At 38.1% G+C, this 16,666-nt stretch overlaps 1 long non-coding RNA gene across 1 annotated transcript in view; it reads left to right on the forward strand.

Moving 5' to 3' along the window:
- The first annotated feature begins 2,293 nt into the window (after positions 1-2,293).
- The window catches only part of LOC109263187 (uncharacterized), a 342,726-nt gene continuing 328,353 nt past the window's right edge, over positions 2,294-16,666 (forward strand). The window contains exon 1 of the long non-coding RNA XR_002078100.2: positions 2,294-2,411. This is a non-coding gene — a long non-coding RNA (uncharacterized LOC109263187). The remainder of the gene's footprint in view (positions 2,412-16,666) is intronic.

Genomic DNA, 16,666 nt, shown 5'->3' on the forward strand with positions numbered 1-16,666 from the left:
AAGCTTTGCTACCATTATATTTTAAGGCTTTATATAAAAATATTTTGTGCTTTTAACACCAGATGTTAATACTGAGAGTCTAATGGAGAGCGATTCTTTCTTTTTCTTCTTGTTTCAGGTTTAAATGTTTGAGAGAGTGATTTTCTTCATGTAGATTTCATAGTTTCTTAGAAAATAGGGGTTAGATTTGGGGCACCTGGGTGGCTCAGTAGGTTAAGCACCTGACTTCAGCTGAGGTCACAGTCTCACTGGATTTGCCCCCCAGCCCTGTGCTGACAACTCAGAGCCTGGAGCCTGCTTCAGATTCTATGTCTCCCTTTCTCTCTGCCCCTCCCCTGCTTGCACTCTGTCTGTCTCTCTCAAAAATAAACAAACAAAAAAAATAGGAGTTAGATTTAAATATCTTTTCTTTCTTTTCTAAATTTAGGGACATTTAAGTTATTATTCCAAAGTATCTACCTGCCTTCTTCAGGGTGTTTATGGATTCCTTGAAGAAAAACAACTTACCCTTACTCTAGAAGAAAGTTTAAAAAGATGTCTGATATACTGAATACCTGCTGGTTCCCAGGTACTAGTCTAACCATTTTACATAGATTGTCTTATTTAATCCTTACATAGGATACAGGTACTCTTTTTTTCACTAATTTTATAGGGCACTCCAGCCTTAGGGAAGTTAAATAGCTTGCTCACTGTCAACAGGAAGTTTAGTGTTCTACCTTTTTAAATTCGTGAGCAACATACTTTTTTTAGGGCAAGTATCAATGTAAACAATTGTTAATTTAAATCTTCATCAAATTATATTCTTTATAATTTGCTTACATATTTAGGCTGATCATCATTGATTTTACCTTATACTGAGGCTGCAAAAAGGCACAGAATAAGAGAGGAAACATCAGCTCTGCCATTTTCTCATTGTTCTTTTGTGCCTATATTATTATTTTATTTTCTTCAATCCTTAATTTTTTTTTCAGGAGACATTTTAACTGCTTTCAGGTTTTGAAGGATAATTTAGTTAGTTTCTTTGTGCTGGCTGCAATAGCAAAATACCATAGTTCTAAAGGCTGGGAAGTCTAAGATCAAGGTACTGACAGACTTGGTGTCTGGTAAAGCCCTATTTCCTGGTTAGGAAAGCCATCATGGATGGCTGTCTTTTTCTGTGTATTCACATGACAGAGGAGTGAGAGAGCTCTGTGGGATCTCTTTGATAAGGGCAGTAATCTCATTCATGAGGGCTCCACTCTCATCATGTAATCACCTATCAAAGGTCCCACCTCCAAATACCATCACCCTGGGGATTAAGTTTCAACAAGAATTTGGGGGGACACAAACATTTAATCTATATAGCTAGTAATGGATAATAATCATAAACATACAAATCCAGCCATAGTAACCTGCTTGGAATTCATTGTAATTGCTAAAAGCAGGCCCATCAATAAGGACCCCATTCCTAGATCTGCAAGGGAAACAGTACCTTTCCTGCCTCCATATTCTTCTAGGACTCAATGTGATGTGTGCTTGCCTGGTCTCATAAAGACTAAAGGAGAGAATGGTGGAATTCAGTTTATTAAATATTATCTTTAATTTTATAAAATATACAGAAAAATGCATTAGATAGAAATGCAAAATTAATGAATAATTACAAAGCAAAAGCTGGGTAACAAACAGTATGGTCAAAAAATAGAATAATACCAACTTTCTTTCCAGAAATCCTTTCAAGATCATATCCTCCCCTTTCCCCTAGAGATAATCATTATCCTGACTTTCATGATAATTGATTCCTTTCTTTTCTCTTTAGTTTTATCACCTCTTTATGCATCTTTAATCAATGTGGCCTAGTTCAGCTTCTTTTTGAACCTTATGTAATGGAATTACAGACTATGAAGTCTTCCTTAAATGAAGCTTGCTATGTGTCTTAATTTCTCTAGCATTAAGTTTGTGTGTGTAGCTGAACTTTATTCATAATCAGTATAATATAGTAATAATTTATTTATAATTAGTATAGTATTCCATTGCATATATATTCTATTTGTGCTGCATGGTGTTGTGCTAATTTGGATAAGCTATAAACTGCATTTTTCAGAATTTGCTTCCCTGTGGGGTTCTGAGGTAGAGTTGATAGAAGGAGAATGTGCATGATACTTGGAACACAGAAATAAAGCAACCATTATTTTCTGAAAGTTTGGGTAGTGTTAAAGATATGGTGACAGAGGTGCCCAGAAGATTATAGTTTGTCCACACTCTTCTCTTTGTCCATCTCTTCTTGACTGTTGACCCTGTTCACCAACAGATGCCCCCTACCCTCTTGGTTATGGACCTAGAGAGGTGGTAGCTACCCAGAGGCAGCAGCTGACTGGAGACATTTCCATGGACTTTCCCTTCGTTCCACTTCAGCCTGGCTTTAAGATTACTTGGTTAGTAACTCCTTCTCTGATCCTCCAACTCCCCCTTCTGGGCCATTATTTCCCTAGCTTGTTCCATAGTTGTATAAGATATTTACTACAGTAAATGTCTTTACCCAGTTAGAGTTCCCTGAGTGATATGCCATTCATCAATTGATACTTATTTGGGTTATTTCTAGTTTGGGGCTCTTAGGAACAGTGTTGCTTCTTGTAGTTGTATCCTGAACAATTTTATCTGGGTAAGGGTGGATCCAGGATTTTGGGTCTTAAACTCATACAGTTTGGGGCACTTATTTTTATTATTAAAAAATTTTTTTAACGTTTATTCATTTTTGAGAGACAGAGAGTGAGCAGAGGAGGGGCAGAGAGAGAGGGAGGCACATAACCCAAAGCAGCCTCCAGGTTCTGAAGTGTCAGCACAGAGCCGATGCAGGGTTTGATCTCACGAACTGTGAGATCATGACCTGAGCTGAAGTCAGATGCTTCAGTCAGAGCTGAAGTTGGGCACCTCTGGGGGCTCACTTAAACACACACACACACACACACACACACACACACACACACACACACACACACACACTCTCTCTCTCTCTCTCTCTCTCTCTCTCTCTCACCAAAATTTGGTATAAGGACTTGGAGGGGATCCATGCCTTGAGGCTTAAATTTGATTCACTTCATGGTAAATCTGCTATGTCCATAAGGTATATAACTAGAAGTTGAAGTGTTCAATTTTAAGATATGCAAATATTCACCATTAATGGATAATGCCAAATAGTATTTCAAAGTGGTGGCACCAAGTTGCACTTACACTAACAATGTATGAGTTTCTATTTTTCCACATTCTTGTTAATGCTTGGTACTATCAGAATTTTAATTTTTGTTAATCTGATGGCTGGGTTTAGTATCTCATTGTGGTAGTTCACTGATTGTAAGTGAGGTTAAGCCACTTTTCATATTGCCTTAACTTGAGTTCCCCAGAAAGCAGAGCCTAAGGAAAAGGCTTATGTGCTATTGCTTTGATAGAGGGTGTAATCCAAGAGAGCACTATTAAGGGGCCAGGGAGTGAGACAGGAGAAATGGCAAATTCAGGGATACATTTTAAAGTAGGTACTTCTCTTATCAAGTGCAAATGATCATCAGTCTTATTGAACTATCTTCTGAGAGGCTGTGTAAAGGATTGTTTCTCACGACTATCTGCTTAGTAGAATGGGAGGGAGGAAGAACAGGAGGAAGGGCAAAGAATTCATTCATTGGCTACTGTCTTCTAGTCAAAGATTGATTACATGGGACATTGAATCTCATACACGTCTGGATTTTACATATATGGGTGTTCGGTGGTCCTAATTATCAACCTCGAAGTTTCTGTGGAAGAGGTGAGAGGTGGGTTTGAGGCCAGATGCTGTTGCCTAGTATCTTTATGAAGTTGGTCAGAGTCCCTTCATGGTTGTGGTAGCCTTGGCACTGGCTGGGGCTGGAACAAGTGTCCAGGGGCCATCGAGACAGGTTTAAGGCCAAGACGATCTGACATGGTATATATCAGGCACACATATGTTTATTGGCCACCTTAGATTTCTTCTTTTGTGAAGTTTCTGTTTACTTTTTTTTGGCTATTTTTTTTGTTGAATTGTCTTATTTATTTGTAGAAATTCTTTATATATTCTGGACACCAGTCCTTGAGATAGATGCTTTGAAAGTTAACTTCTCCTAATCTCAGCTTTGTCTTTAACATTTTATTGTGTTTCATAAAGAAAAAATCTGAATTTTAAGGTGATCAAATATGTCAGTCTTTTCTTTCAGATTAGTACTTTTTGATGTCTTTTTTGAGAAATCCTTCCCAAACTGTGAGGATATAAAAATACTCATTTATATTACCTTTTAAAAGCTTTAGAGTTTTATTATTCACACTTAGATTTTTTTTTTTTTTGTGCTCACTCTGAGATAGGGATCTTCATAAATGTATGCCATGTTATTAGCATATTTTATTTAAAAAAAGAGGAGTGACTGAATGGCTCAGTTGGTTCAGTGCCCAACTCTTGATTTTGGCTCAGGTCATTATTCCAGATTCATGGGGTAGGGCTCTGCGCTGAGCATGGTGCCCTGAGCATGCTTAAGTTTCTCTCTCTTTCTCTCTCCCTCCCTCCCTCCCTCCCTCCCTCCCTCCCCCTCTCCCCCCCCTCTCCCCCTTTCCCCCTCTCTCCCTCTCCCTCCCCCTCTCCCTCCCCCTCTCCCTCCCCCTCTCCCTCCCCCTCTCCCTCCCCCTCCCTCTCTCCCTCTCCCCCTATCCCTCCCCCCACCCTCCCTCTGTCCCTCTCTCCCACTTGTACTTTCTCTTTCTAAAAAAGAAAGAAAGAAAAAGAAACAAAGAAAGAAAGAGCAAATTATTTCCTAATGCTCTGGATTAGAAAGAAAGAGCAAATTATTTCCTAATGCTCTAAAATCAAGTCCCCATACGTGTGTCAAACTGCATTTTGTTTTTACTTTATGCAATTTGTTTATCTCAGTTGTAACAATATGCTAATTACTATATTTAAAAATAACTTCATATCTGGTAGAGCATGTCTTCTCATCTTTTACATCTTCCACAGTATTTTGGTTATTTTATCTGTGAATTTCAATGTAAGTATTAGAATCAGATTGTTAGTTTCAACAGGAAACCCATTAGGATTTTGATTGTGATTGCTTTGAATTTATTAGTTAATTTGGAGAATTGACAAATTTATAATATTGAGTCTTCTGATATTTAAATATTGAATATTTCTCCATTCATTTAAGTCTTCTTTAATGTTTTTCAATATACTTTGTTTTCCTCTTTCCTAAAGGGAAAGGGAAATTCTTGGAAATTTTTGTTACACTATTTCCTAGCTATCTCATATATTTGATATTATTTTAAATGGTATTTTAAATTTTATTTCATATTCTGTTTAAGATATGTGGAAGTATAATTGATTGTTTTTATATTGACCCTATATCCTGACAACTTGTTAAATTCTCTAATTAGTGCTAAGATTTATGTGCGTAGGTTTTTGGGTTTACACAGTTATATCATCTGCAAATGAAGACCCCCCACCCCACAACTCCTGCTGCCCCTTGTTGTGCTAGATGGAACTTCCAGACCACTGCTGAAAAGAAAAAAAATGTGGAATTTCATCAAATGCTTTTTCTGTATTTATTAAGATGGCCTTATCATTTGTACCTTTAATCTATTAATGTGGTAAATTACATTAATTGGTTTTCTAATATGAAAGCAACCTTACCTTATTTAGATGAACTTCACTTAGTCATGATGTGTTATCCTTCTTATATATGACTATATTCAGTTTGCTTTTATTTTATTTTGGAATTTTGAATCTAGGTTTATGACTGAGGTTGTCTTTTAATTTTCCTTTCTTGTATACTCTTTGACAGGCTTGGTATCAATTTTATATTAGTTTTTCTTAATGAGTTAAAGAGTGGTTCTTCTTTATTCTATGGAATAATTTCTATAAGTTTAGAATAATTTTTATCCTTGAATGTTTGGTATATCTCAATAGCAAAGTCATTTAGATTTGGAGATTTATTTGCAGGAAAGTTTTTTGATTCAGTCATTTCATGGATATATGTCAGGATGATATTTTATATCATTGACATTAGATAAGGAATAGGCATAGGCCAACCAGAGTGGACACCTGATTGTTCCATGGATGCCAGCTATAAATAAATGATGTTACTTAACTGATGTTCACAAGATGAATATCAGTCCTGGTTATCAGACTATTCAGGATTTCTTTTTGTGTAAGTTCTGGTAAATTATATTTTTCTAGTGGAACAGGGGAGGGGAGAGAGAGAGGGAGATGCAGAATCCGAAGCAGGCTCCAGGCTCCAGGCTCTGAGCTGTCAGCACAGAGCCCCACAACGTGGGGCTTGAACTCACGAACTGAGATCATGACCTGAGCCAAAGCCGGTAGCTTAACTGACTGGGCCACCTAGGCACCCCATTATTTAAATTTTCAAGTTGATTGTCATAAAGTTATCGATAGTTAATTTCTTACTATGTAAATTATAGGACCAGGCACATATGAAACATATTTGAGGAGGTATATGTCGTCTTAATGCTAAAAAGTAAAATCCCTCTAGTGGAAAGCCATTACTTAAAGATCATGAAAATTTTCTGTTCCATGTATGAAACCGATATATTCCCTAGAATAGTTTTACTTTGTTTTTTTTTTTCATATCTGTATTATTGAAACATAATTTTCTAAAATGTAGATGTGGTCAGTGTATGCCCCTTGTTAAAATGTAACTTTTAATTTCTAAACAACAATAGTGTTAATGTTCTCAAAGTGTGGCCTGGACACCCCTAGAAGTCCTTGAGATTTTTCAGAGCATCTGGAAGGTCTAACTCTTTATAATAATCTTACAGCATTGCTTATCCTTTTAAACTCCCATTCTTTCATGAATGTATTGTGAAGTTTACCAGTGCTCTGTGATGTCATGATATATTATAACAGACTGAATGCAGAAATAGAATTGAGCTTTTAACTAAGCCACATATTAATGAGATTTGTGAAAATAGATAACTAAATTTTTCCCACTAACTTTTTTGGGGAAAATATATTTATTTTTGATAAAATATATATATTCTTTGTTTTAATTTAATTTTTTTTAATTTACATCCAAATTATTAGTTAGCATGTAGTGCAACAATGATTTCAGGAGAAGATTCCTTAATGCCCCTTACCCATTTAGCCCTTCTCTCCTCCACACCCCCACCAGTAACCCTCTGTTTGTTCTCCATTAAAATATTTATGTTCTTATGCAATGGGTTAATTGGCATTTAAACTATATTAATAAATACATATTTTAAGCATTTCTCAGTTTTTTTTTAATGTTTACTTATTTACTTAGAGAGACAGAGGGAGAACATGAGCAGGGAGGGACAGAGAGAGAGAGGGAGAGAGAATCCCAAGCAGACTCCATACTTAGCACGGAGTCCCACATTGAACTTGATCTCAGCGAACTGTGAGATAGTGACCTGAGCCCAAACCAAGAGTTGGATGCTCAACTGAGCACTACCCAGACATTGCTAAATGTTTCTCAGTGTTAATTTTCAAATGGTGAATATTGATACATTTATCAACAGAAGTTTCTAGGGGCTTCAGTAATTTTTAGGAGTAGAAGGGATTCTGAGACCAAAATATTTGAGAACCAATGTCTTATAGGATAAAACTCATGTTCCTTAGTAAGATAGACAAGGCCCAGCTAGATCTGGTTCTCTTGCCCTCTAGCAGTATCCCCTCCATTAGAACCTCTACAGAAATACCTACAGCTCTCTGAGCATTTGCTCTTGCTGCTTCATTCAACCAGAATACTCCCTCCTCCTGGTCTTCTTGTAGACTCCTACCCATCTTTCCAAAAATTCACTTTGAGGAATCTTTCATGACTTGAGCCATTCACCCTTTGGCCCCCCTCCCTTTCCTTGTGTCACTTGTACTTTGTATGTATCTCTGTTGAGTACCACATCAATGGCAATTTCAGACATTTGTCATATGAGTTGGCTTTGAGTGAATATGGGATAGTAAGACCTTTCTATTTAGACTTTTTGTTAATTTGCATGAGCTGCAGTTTGGAATAGAATGGCAGTAATGTCCATTATTCTTTTATCACCACATGACACTCATTTCCTAGAGCTTTGGATTCCCACTATGTTTGAGTTTACATTGCCGCAAGATTTTTGCATATCTTAGCTTTGTGTGAGGTCAGGAAAGAACTGTTCTGGGGAGCAGAGTAGATAAGGTAGCAGGTGTTCAATAATTGTTTTTTTTAAGTTTATGTATTTATTTTGAGAGAGAGAGAGAGAGAGAGAGCAAGAGGGGAAGGGGCAGAGAGAGAAGGAGAGAGAGAATCCCAAGCAGGCCTTGAACTGTCAGCACAGAGCCAGATGTGGGGCTTGAACTCATGAACCATGAGATCAAGACCTGAGCTGAGATCAAGAGTCGGATTCTTTACTGAATGAGCCACCCAGGCGCCCCAGGTGTTCAATAATTCTTAAGTGAATGGGTGGGTGGAAGAATGAACAAATGAATGAAAGAATAAAATAATGAGAAGTTTAACCTTTCTTTATGGAAGCATTATCAGCTTTAGGCATTAATTTTTAAAATCTTGTTGCATATATCAGATATACAGTGACTAAAAAGGTAGTCACTTACCAGTCAGGGGGAATAGATTTTCAGCACAAAATACAGATTGCTTCCAAAGGGCTTTAGGGAATTTAGGAGCTCAAATTCCTGACTGAGGTCAGAATTTCTTCACTGGTCTTTATTTATTTAGTAGAATGGGTGATTTATGAAAGTGAAATTCTTTTTTTAAAAATTTTTTTATTTGAGAGAGAATGAATGGGGAAGAGGGGCAGAGGGAGGGAGAGAGAACCTCAAGCAGCCTCCATGCTCAGAACAGAGCCTGACACAGGGATAGATCTCACAACCATGAGATCATGACCTGAGCTGAAATCAAAAGTCAGATGCTCAACCAACTGAGCCACCCAGGTGCCCTGAAAGTGGAATCTTTTTAAAAAAATATTTGAAAACATTTGTATTGTGTTCTAATCATCCTTTAATGTAAGGTTGATTTAAGAATTTTCCTTCACGAAGCCCAGATAGTTTTTATGAATCTTACTGAATAGGTATTAACCTCACAGATCCCAGTGCAACAAAGGTGGTCAGAAAGTACCCGAAACAATACTATTGTCATCTTCTGAAAGGTCACCTAGAATAATTAAGCATGTGGCTTGCTAGAGTTTTATAGGACAAAGATGTGTCTAATTCACCTACCCCCCACTGTGCCCCCATCATTTAGCCATTTCAAAATGGTCTATTTTTAGTGATGGTGGGATTTCCCTGGTTTCCTTTCTATTCTGTCCGCTTGGAAGGCTTTGCTTATTCTAAACCTCATTAAATAAGTTCTTAATGCAAAATTCTGCACTGCCTTACTAATTTAAAACTGGAACCCCCTGCGGTTACATAAACAAAATATATGGGGAAGTGATCATTTTTCTTGACACTGAGACATCCCAATCATCTGCCTTGGTGGTTATTGCCATGGAAGAAGGAGAGTGAAGGAAACCTGTTGGAAAATGTAGAGTGGTGTAAGATCCTCAGCAGCAGTATGTGTATGTATAGAAGAGCTTTCAAAATGAATTGCAGAATCCCAAACACAGACCTCCCTCTATCCCAAAGTCCAGTTAACCACATAATCCTTTTTGAAAGTCTCCTTGACATATAAATTGAATGACATATTTGAATTCCACATAATTCTTTTTCTAAAACCTAATTAAAATCAATTCCTTGGCATTTTGCTGCTGTTAGAAAAGATGATGCTGTTAGATGTTTCAGTCATTAGCAATATGTTCACTGGATTAAAAACAAATTTCTGAATAATATTGTAATGATTAGTGAATCTATGATAATCTAAGCAATTATTAAGGAACAATGCCTGCCCTGACTTGGTATCTTGATTATTTGTTGATGACATCTGAAAATGGAGACGTCAGGAGGCAATATTGTATTGTTTAACTGTTTTAATTTATTTTATTTATGTAAATTTCATGCTTCTCAGTATTCCACAGACTTGAATACTGGTTAATTGTCTAACCAGGGAAGACAGGAAATTGGGTATAAAAAGTAAATGACAATCTAAACACACTAAAGACTTTCTTTAAACCCTCAGCTTTCAAGATTAGAAAGACTGTTATAATTTTAATGAGACTCATTTTGATTTCTAAAATGCGAACATTTGTTAAATGTACCTAAAATTTTGGCTAGATTTGGGGGTTATGATTGTTTATAATCAAATAACCTGCAGCCTGATAAGTGTGAATTATGCTATCAAAAAAGGAATTAAGTATCTGTGGGACTCATACTTTTTCCTCTAGAATACTGAAAATGTCTTGATATTCAAACCTACTTTCTCTTTACATATGAGGATGTATTCTTTAGGGTTTATTTCAGGTTATTTCTTTCATGTGCTTGCTGTTCACCTGATTGTTGTACAGATATTGCTAAATTATGGGGAAATCAACCTGCAAAATTTGACTATACAAGATTATACTTTAAAACCATAGATGGAAATGGAAGTAACTTTGCTTATGTCTTCATGCACCATCTATATATCACTAAGCTGCACGTGGTACAGGAGTTTATCAAGGGCTTGTACTGTGCAGTTAATAATTTAATAGATTTTAAAAAGCTGAATTTGAGTCCCACAATGAGGCAACACTCACCTCCTGCTTGTTTACCGAGTTTTATGACATACTGGAATTAGCAAAATTGTCTCCCTGTTTTTAAAAAAAACACCCTCAGATACTTAGTGTTTTGAACACACCTTCAGTGGAAAGCAACTGCCTATAAGTGTTCTGCCTTGCACTAGCCTCACTGAGAGCCCTGCCTCTGTACAGGAGGCGTCCAGAGTTGGAGGTGTAAGATAGGGAATGCTGAGCATGATCCTGGGTCTCTAGTCTGTGGCAGGGCTGTTCAGATGACATTGAGTAGCCAGCAGTTCCCTTGTCAGTGTGTGCGGTGGGGCAGGGAGCTGAAACACTAGCTCAGTCCTGGCTGGCTGATGCAGACAGGGCTGACGTAAAGTAATTGGTATAGTGTAACAGGAAGAGTCTACTGATAGAGAAGAGGAGGAGGAGAGAAGGGGCGGTCATCACTGCTATTCTGGGTGGTCCATGCAGGTCAGCCCAGGATCATGGTTGGTGTGTAGCTGGGGATTTTAGAGATATAGTCTGGCCTTTAGAGAGGGAGTTGAGGCAGGATGTCAAGGTTTCAGCTAAGTTAGCTGTGGTTCAGTGCTGTAATCCCAGTCAGGGGCTCAGAGTAGCCACGAGAGGTCTAGTCATGAGTGCTAGGGAAGCATGGTTGGGAAAGGAGAAGGTGGGCAGCTGGAGAGACCTACCCCAAATAGATTCACATCAGCTTTGGTGAATCTATTCATTCCAGATGAGGGTTCATTCCAGATACTGCCAGCCAGTGGGACTGGCATTGCAAAGGTTCCCAACACTTGAAGCTGACCCAGGCAGGGACTGAGAGACCATTATTTCTGCTGTAGGACAGAGTTTCAGGTTTCCTCTGGAAGTGTCAGAACTTGCAGCTTTATGTTTTTTGGTATAGTCTGATATTTTAGAAGGCCTGATTTGTTTTTGGCCTCATGTTTTTCATTTATCCATTCACATAGCAGATACTGATTGATGGTAAACGGAGTGCCTTTTTTTTCCTTTTAATTCTTACGGTATGGCTTGTAAGTACTTCTAACTTTATTAAGTGAACTTTATTAAGTTATTAGTTACCAGTCTTTATACATTTTTTTGGAAGTACATTTGAGGTCAAAATATATCAGATATCCTCTACATTTTTGTTCATCTTTGAAGTATCTTGATTTTATCCTTTTTTTCTTAATGAGAATACATGTTTTCATTTTTTCTTTTAAGTTTATTTATTTATTTTGAGAGAGAGAGATAGAGACAGAGAGATAGAGAGAGCAGGGGAGTGGCAGAGAGATTTCCAAGCAGGCTCTGCCCTGTCAGTGCAGAACTCGATCTGGGGCTCAAAGTCACAATTGGTGAGATCATGACCTGAGATAAAATCAAGAGTCAGACGCCTAACTGACTGAGCCACCAGGTGCCCCAAATTTCTCCTTTTTGTTAGATAGATTGCCTTCAGAGAGTCTATACTACAGCTTAATGGAGAGAAAAAAAGAAGAGTGCTGTGTAATTAATTCTGAAACAGAGGATTTCACAATGTACAGTATGTCACACAGGAGAGTGTGCTCACCTCAGCCCCCAGGTATCTGGGCACTCGTCAAGAACTTCGTGGAGAAGTTCTTTACCTGTTCTTATCTGTTCTGTATGGGATGCTCTCCATCCTTGCTAAATTCCTACTTATCTCTTAATGTCGAGATCCAGGTTTCCTTCTTTGGTTAAGTCTTCCCTGACTCCTGCAGGAGAACAGCATGGCACAGTCTTTGTAGGTGCTTGCAGGATGCTGTTGTCTCCACACGTGTCTGTCTCAACCACTGAACTGGGAGGTGGTGAGGACAGGGGCTGTGACCTGCTGATTTAGATGCTCCCAGGGCTGGGCACAGGGTCTGGGCAGAATAACAAAGGGAGATTGGAGCAAGTAATAAAAAGTGCATTTCCAGCCACTGTTCGTCTGAAAGAAAAAAAATCCAGCGTGTCATAGACTGTCTCAGGTTCCTGGCCAGAATGGAGGTTCTTCTCATTATTGAAATTGGTCAGTTGAGGAATCACAATTTACTGGATCTCTGTATAGCTCGAAGTGCCATTACCATTGAATCTATAATGGTGTCTGCTTGTGAGTAGGTGATTTAATCCTGGAATTAGCACCACCACGCTGATATGACAAATGGACTCATGAAACAGAAAATGTGTTGCATTTGGAAACTCTTCTTTATTTTTTTTAAATCCTGGGAATTTGATGGAATGAACCTAGATGAAAAGAGAAGTAAAGTCACATTAGTACCAGTCTTCCTTTTCTGGATTATGTAAGAATAACTGGGAGACATATTCTCTCAAAAACTGTAGCTGTGTAGCATTGCAGATAAGATGAACCTGCAAAAAAGTAAGGGTGTCACATAGCCAATTTCTTTGTTTTTTTAGGGAAAGGGGAATGGGCACAAAGACTGAGTTGGCATCTACCAAGAGTCAGGCTTTATGTGTGTTGTCTTTCAGCTCACAAAAAACTCCATACGTTAAATACCAGTAAAACCCTGGATTGTGAGTAACTTGTTTTGTGATTGTTCCACAAAGACTAGCAAAGATTTCTAATAAATTTTAACTTGATAAAAGTGTGATGTCTTGCAAAACGAGTTATATGCGACGCCAAATGTCACATGGTCACAACTGAGCCAATGGTTCTTGAAATCCACTTTGATATACAAGTGCTTTAGATTACAAGCATGTTTCCAGAAAGAATTATGCTCATAAACTAAGGTTTTATTGTATTATAATTCCCTTTTATAGTGCTTTAGAGGTCACAGAGGTAATAGGTCCAGGGTGTTAGGATTCAAATCCAGGTCTAACACCCCAATCTCCTGTACCATGTTGACTCTAAGGGAAGACTTAAAAATAGTAACTACCCCTCCCAGTCTGCCTCCTCTCCTTCCTCTACAGAATTACACTGATTATGGATGGACTCACACATCTCCCGATAAGAGAAATAATAAAATCACAGTTACTTGTTATGATTTATTTTGACTGAAATATGTAAATATGTGGCTGTAAATGGAAAGTATGTGTGTTGGTTAAGGTATGTAAAGATTGAGTTATACTGCTCAATGGTTATGAATGCAGCACATATCCAGAGCTTTGTATGAGTAGTAGATTCTGTATATTAAAAGACCTCATTTCTATTCTTGGTCACCTCATTTGATTGTCTCTGTGTCCAGGGTTTCACAAAACAGTGTTCCATCATAAGCCAGGTAGATACTTTGCCCACTGTTTTCCTTTGAACAGTAGTATCAATTTAACTAGGTTATAACTGTAAGATGGTCACATGCTTTGGAAAAATAACTGTGTAAAATAACTGTAACAGTCTAAGTATGATAGCATATGAATTCTGAGATTCTATGCTTTACTCTAGGGCACAGTTGGCAAATTACAGCTCAAGGACCAAATTCTGCCTGCTATTTTGTTTTTGTATGGCCTGTAAACCAAGAATGGTTTAAAACCATTTTAAGTAATGGCTGAAAATACAATATTTTGTGAAATATGAAAATTATCCAAATTTCAATTTTCAGTGTTCCTAGGTAAAGTTTTATTGAAACACAGCCACATTAATTTATTTATGTATAGTTTATGGCCACTTTCAAGCTAGGATGACAGAGTCAAATAGTTGTGACAGAGACTATGTGGAAACTCAAGGACTAAAATATTATCTGTCCCTTTCCAAAGAAGATTACTCATCTCTGGCCTCGGCAGTACAGAGGGACTTATTCAAAGGTATGTGGTAATGCCTATGAAATCTGTCCACTAGGTACATATTTGAGCCCAAGTGTTGGACATATGAGAGGAATTACTCTTCAGATGTATATTCAAAAGTTGGGGAAGGGAGACATTCCTGAAAAAAATAATGTAAGATTTAAAGTGACACCCAATATCCAGACAGTCTGGAAACAGAAAAGGAGGAAAATTTGTTGGGCTGCCTGGGTGGCTCAGTGGGTTAAGAGCTAGGTGTGGAACCTGCTTAAGATTCTCTCTCTCCTTCAGCCCCTCCTCCTCTCATGCTAGCACACGTGCTCCCTTGTGCTCTCTCTGTCTTGCTCTCAAAAAAAAAAAAATTGTTTTAGTGAATCTGGCTTACATATGGACTCCACAGTCTTAGTATAAACAATGCAAAGCAAAGGTTAATTTTCATTGCTATTGTTTTGCCATCCTTGCTGTTGTGTGAGGGCAACTAATTACCTCTACATTTGCTTGGAAGGGCTTTTTATTTCCCTCCCAATGTTTATTAGACTTACATGCCTGAGAAAACACCAGATCAACACCTCTTTCATTGTTACTTTCTTTGTAATAGCCTCTTTACTGGCTAAGCCTTCCAATGTAGGGGAAAAACTTGAATTCTAGGTCCAGGCAGCTTTGCTTTTGTCTGCATCTTTGAAGAAACAGCCTCATTGGGAAAGACGTTCTGGTCAAGAGCCTGCAATCCAGGATATTGCCAGTTTCCTGAGTGGCACTTCCCACCCACCCATCATTATTGAAATACACTTGGCTGCTAATTTCCTGGAAGATTCAAATGCTCCTACTTCAAGGTCATCTCAAAGGAGAGTTTAAAGAGCATCCCTCTCCCCCTCCCTTCCCTTGTAAAATATGTATATTTACAAGAGCATGCATAAATGGCCACCAGGGAAGATAAGCTATCAGAGAGTTGGGAGATGTCTTTCCTCATACAGTTCACACATCACTGAAGCAGATAAAATTGGTTTTGTACCTAGCCTCTGAATACACTGTTAAGGACTCTGTCCTGAAAATTGATCTATACCACTACGATAAAATTCAGATCATCTCTTTCATAAATATCTAACTGTGGCATCAGCGGCCGCTGCTCCTGCCTGGCTCCCAGGGACTGTGATCGGGCAGGCAGAGCATGGCCTCCAGCTCATAGCCTCCATGTGCGCCATGGTCGTTGTCATTGGCCACGTTGAAACTTAATTAAAGCATTAGGTTCAGTGCAGTACAATGAATGCCTCAGTTTACAGTTATAAAGTCAGTTGCATGACTGCCCATGGAATTTTGGATTAAATCTCTGAATAATAATAATAATAATAATGATGATAATGGCATCCACGATCTGCACCTTGTCATTTTCCAAATGCCACTATATTCATTTCTGCTGCCTATGGCCTTGAAAGCTGCCTGTGTTACTGTCAGGCTTTGTAACTCACTAAAAGCTGATAGGAGTGCAGATTTCTTTGTTCTATTTTATAGTACTAATGCCATTTGAAAAGTCACTGCATCCTATTCTATATTTTACACAAAGACATCACTTGGAAGCCATATGTGTACCATACGGGCATCTATGAGAAACAATGGGAATACACTAGATAAAAATGAAGTAAACATTAGGTCAGTTCTTCAACACTGTCTCTAACTGGCTATTAGAACTTGATTGGACAAATATGGAAAGATTGTATTCTAATGTAGGAGAAATTTGAAACAGTCTTTAAGTGGTAATAGATGACCCCAGAAGGTCAATGTGGGTATGAGACTGCTCTGTCATTCACAATCTCCGTTAGCTAAAACAAGGAACTCAATCTCAATTTCTGCCTCTCAATTGCAGAGGAAATAACTGCTTTCCAAGAATTCTGGATGGGCTGAATTGGATAATTAATATGAAAGTCCTTTGCAAACTTGTGTAAATATATGTGATGAATTGTTATTCTTTAATGAAATCACTACTCATGGATTAATGTTTAAACGAGTATAAGAGGGTCTAGGATGCTGTAAGACAAGATAAATTATTACCAATTGAAAATTGGATTTAAAAAAAATTTTTTTAACGTTCATTTATTTTTAAGAGACAGAGAGAGACAGAGAATCAGCAGGGGAGGAACAGAGAGAGAGGGAGACACAGACTCTGAAGCAGGCTCCAGGCTCTGAGCTGTCAGCACAGAGCCTGACGTGGGCCTCGAACCCACAAACCATGAGATCATGAGCTGAAGTCAGTTGCTCAGCCGACTGAGCCACCGAGACGCCCCAAAGATTGGATTTTTGAAAG

This window comes from Panthera pardus, unplaced genomic scaffold (genome assembly GCF_024362965.1).
Source record: "Panthera pardus isolate Hobbes unplaced genomic scaffold, ASM2436296v1 HiC_scaffold_24, whole genome shotgun sequence".
Taxonomy (NCBI): Eukaryota; Metazoa; Chordata; class Mammalia; order Carnivora; family Felidae; genus Panthera; species Panthera pardus.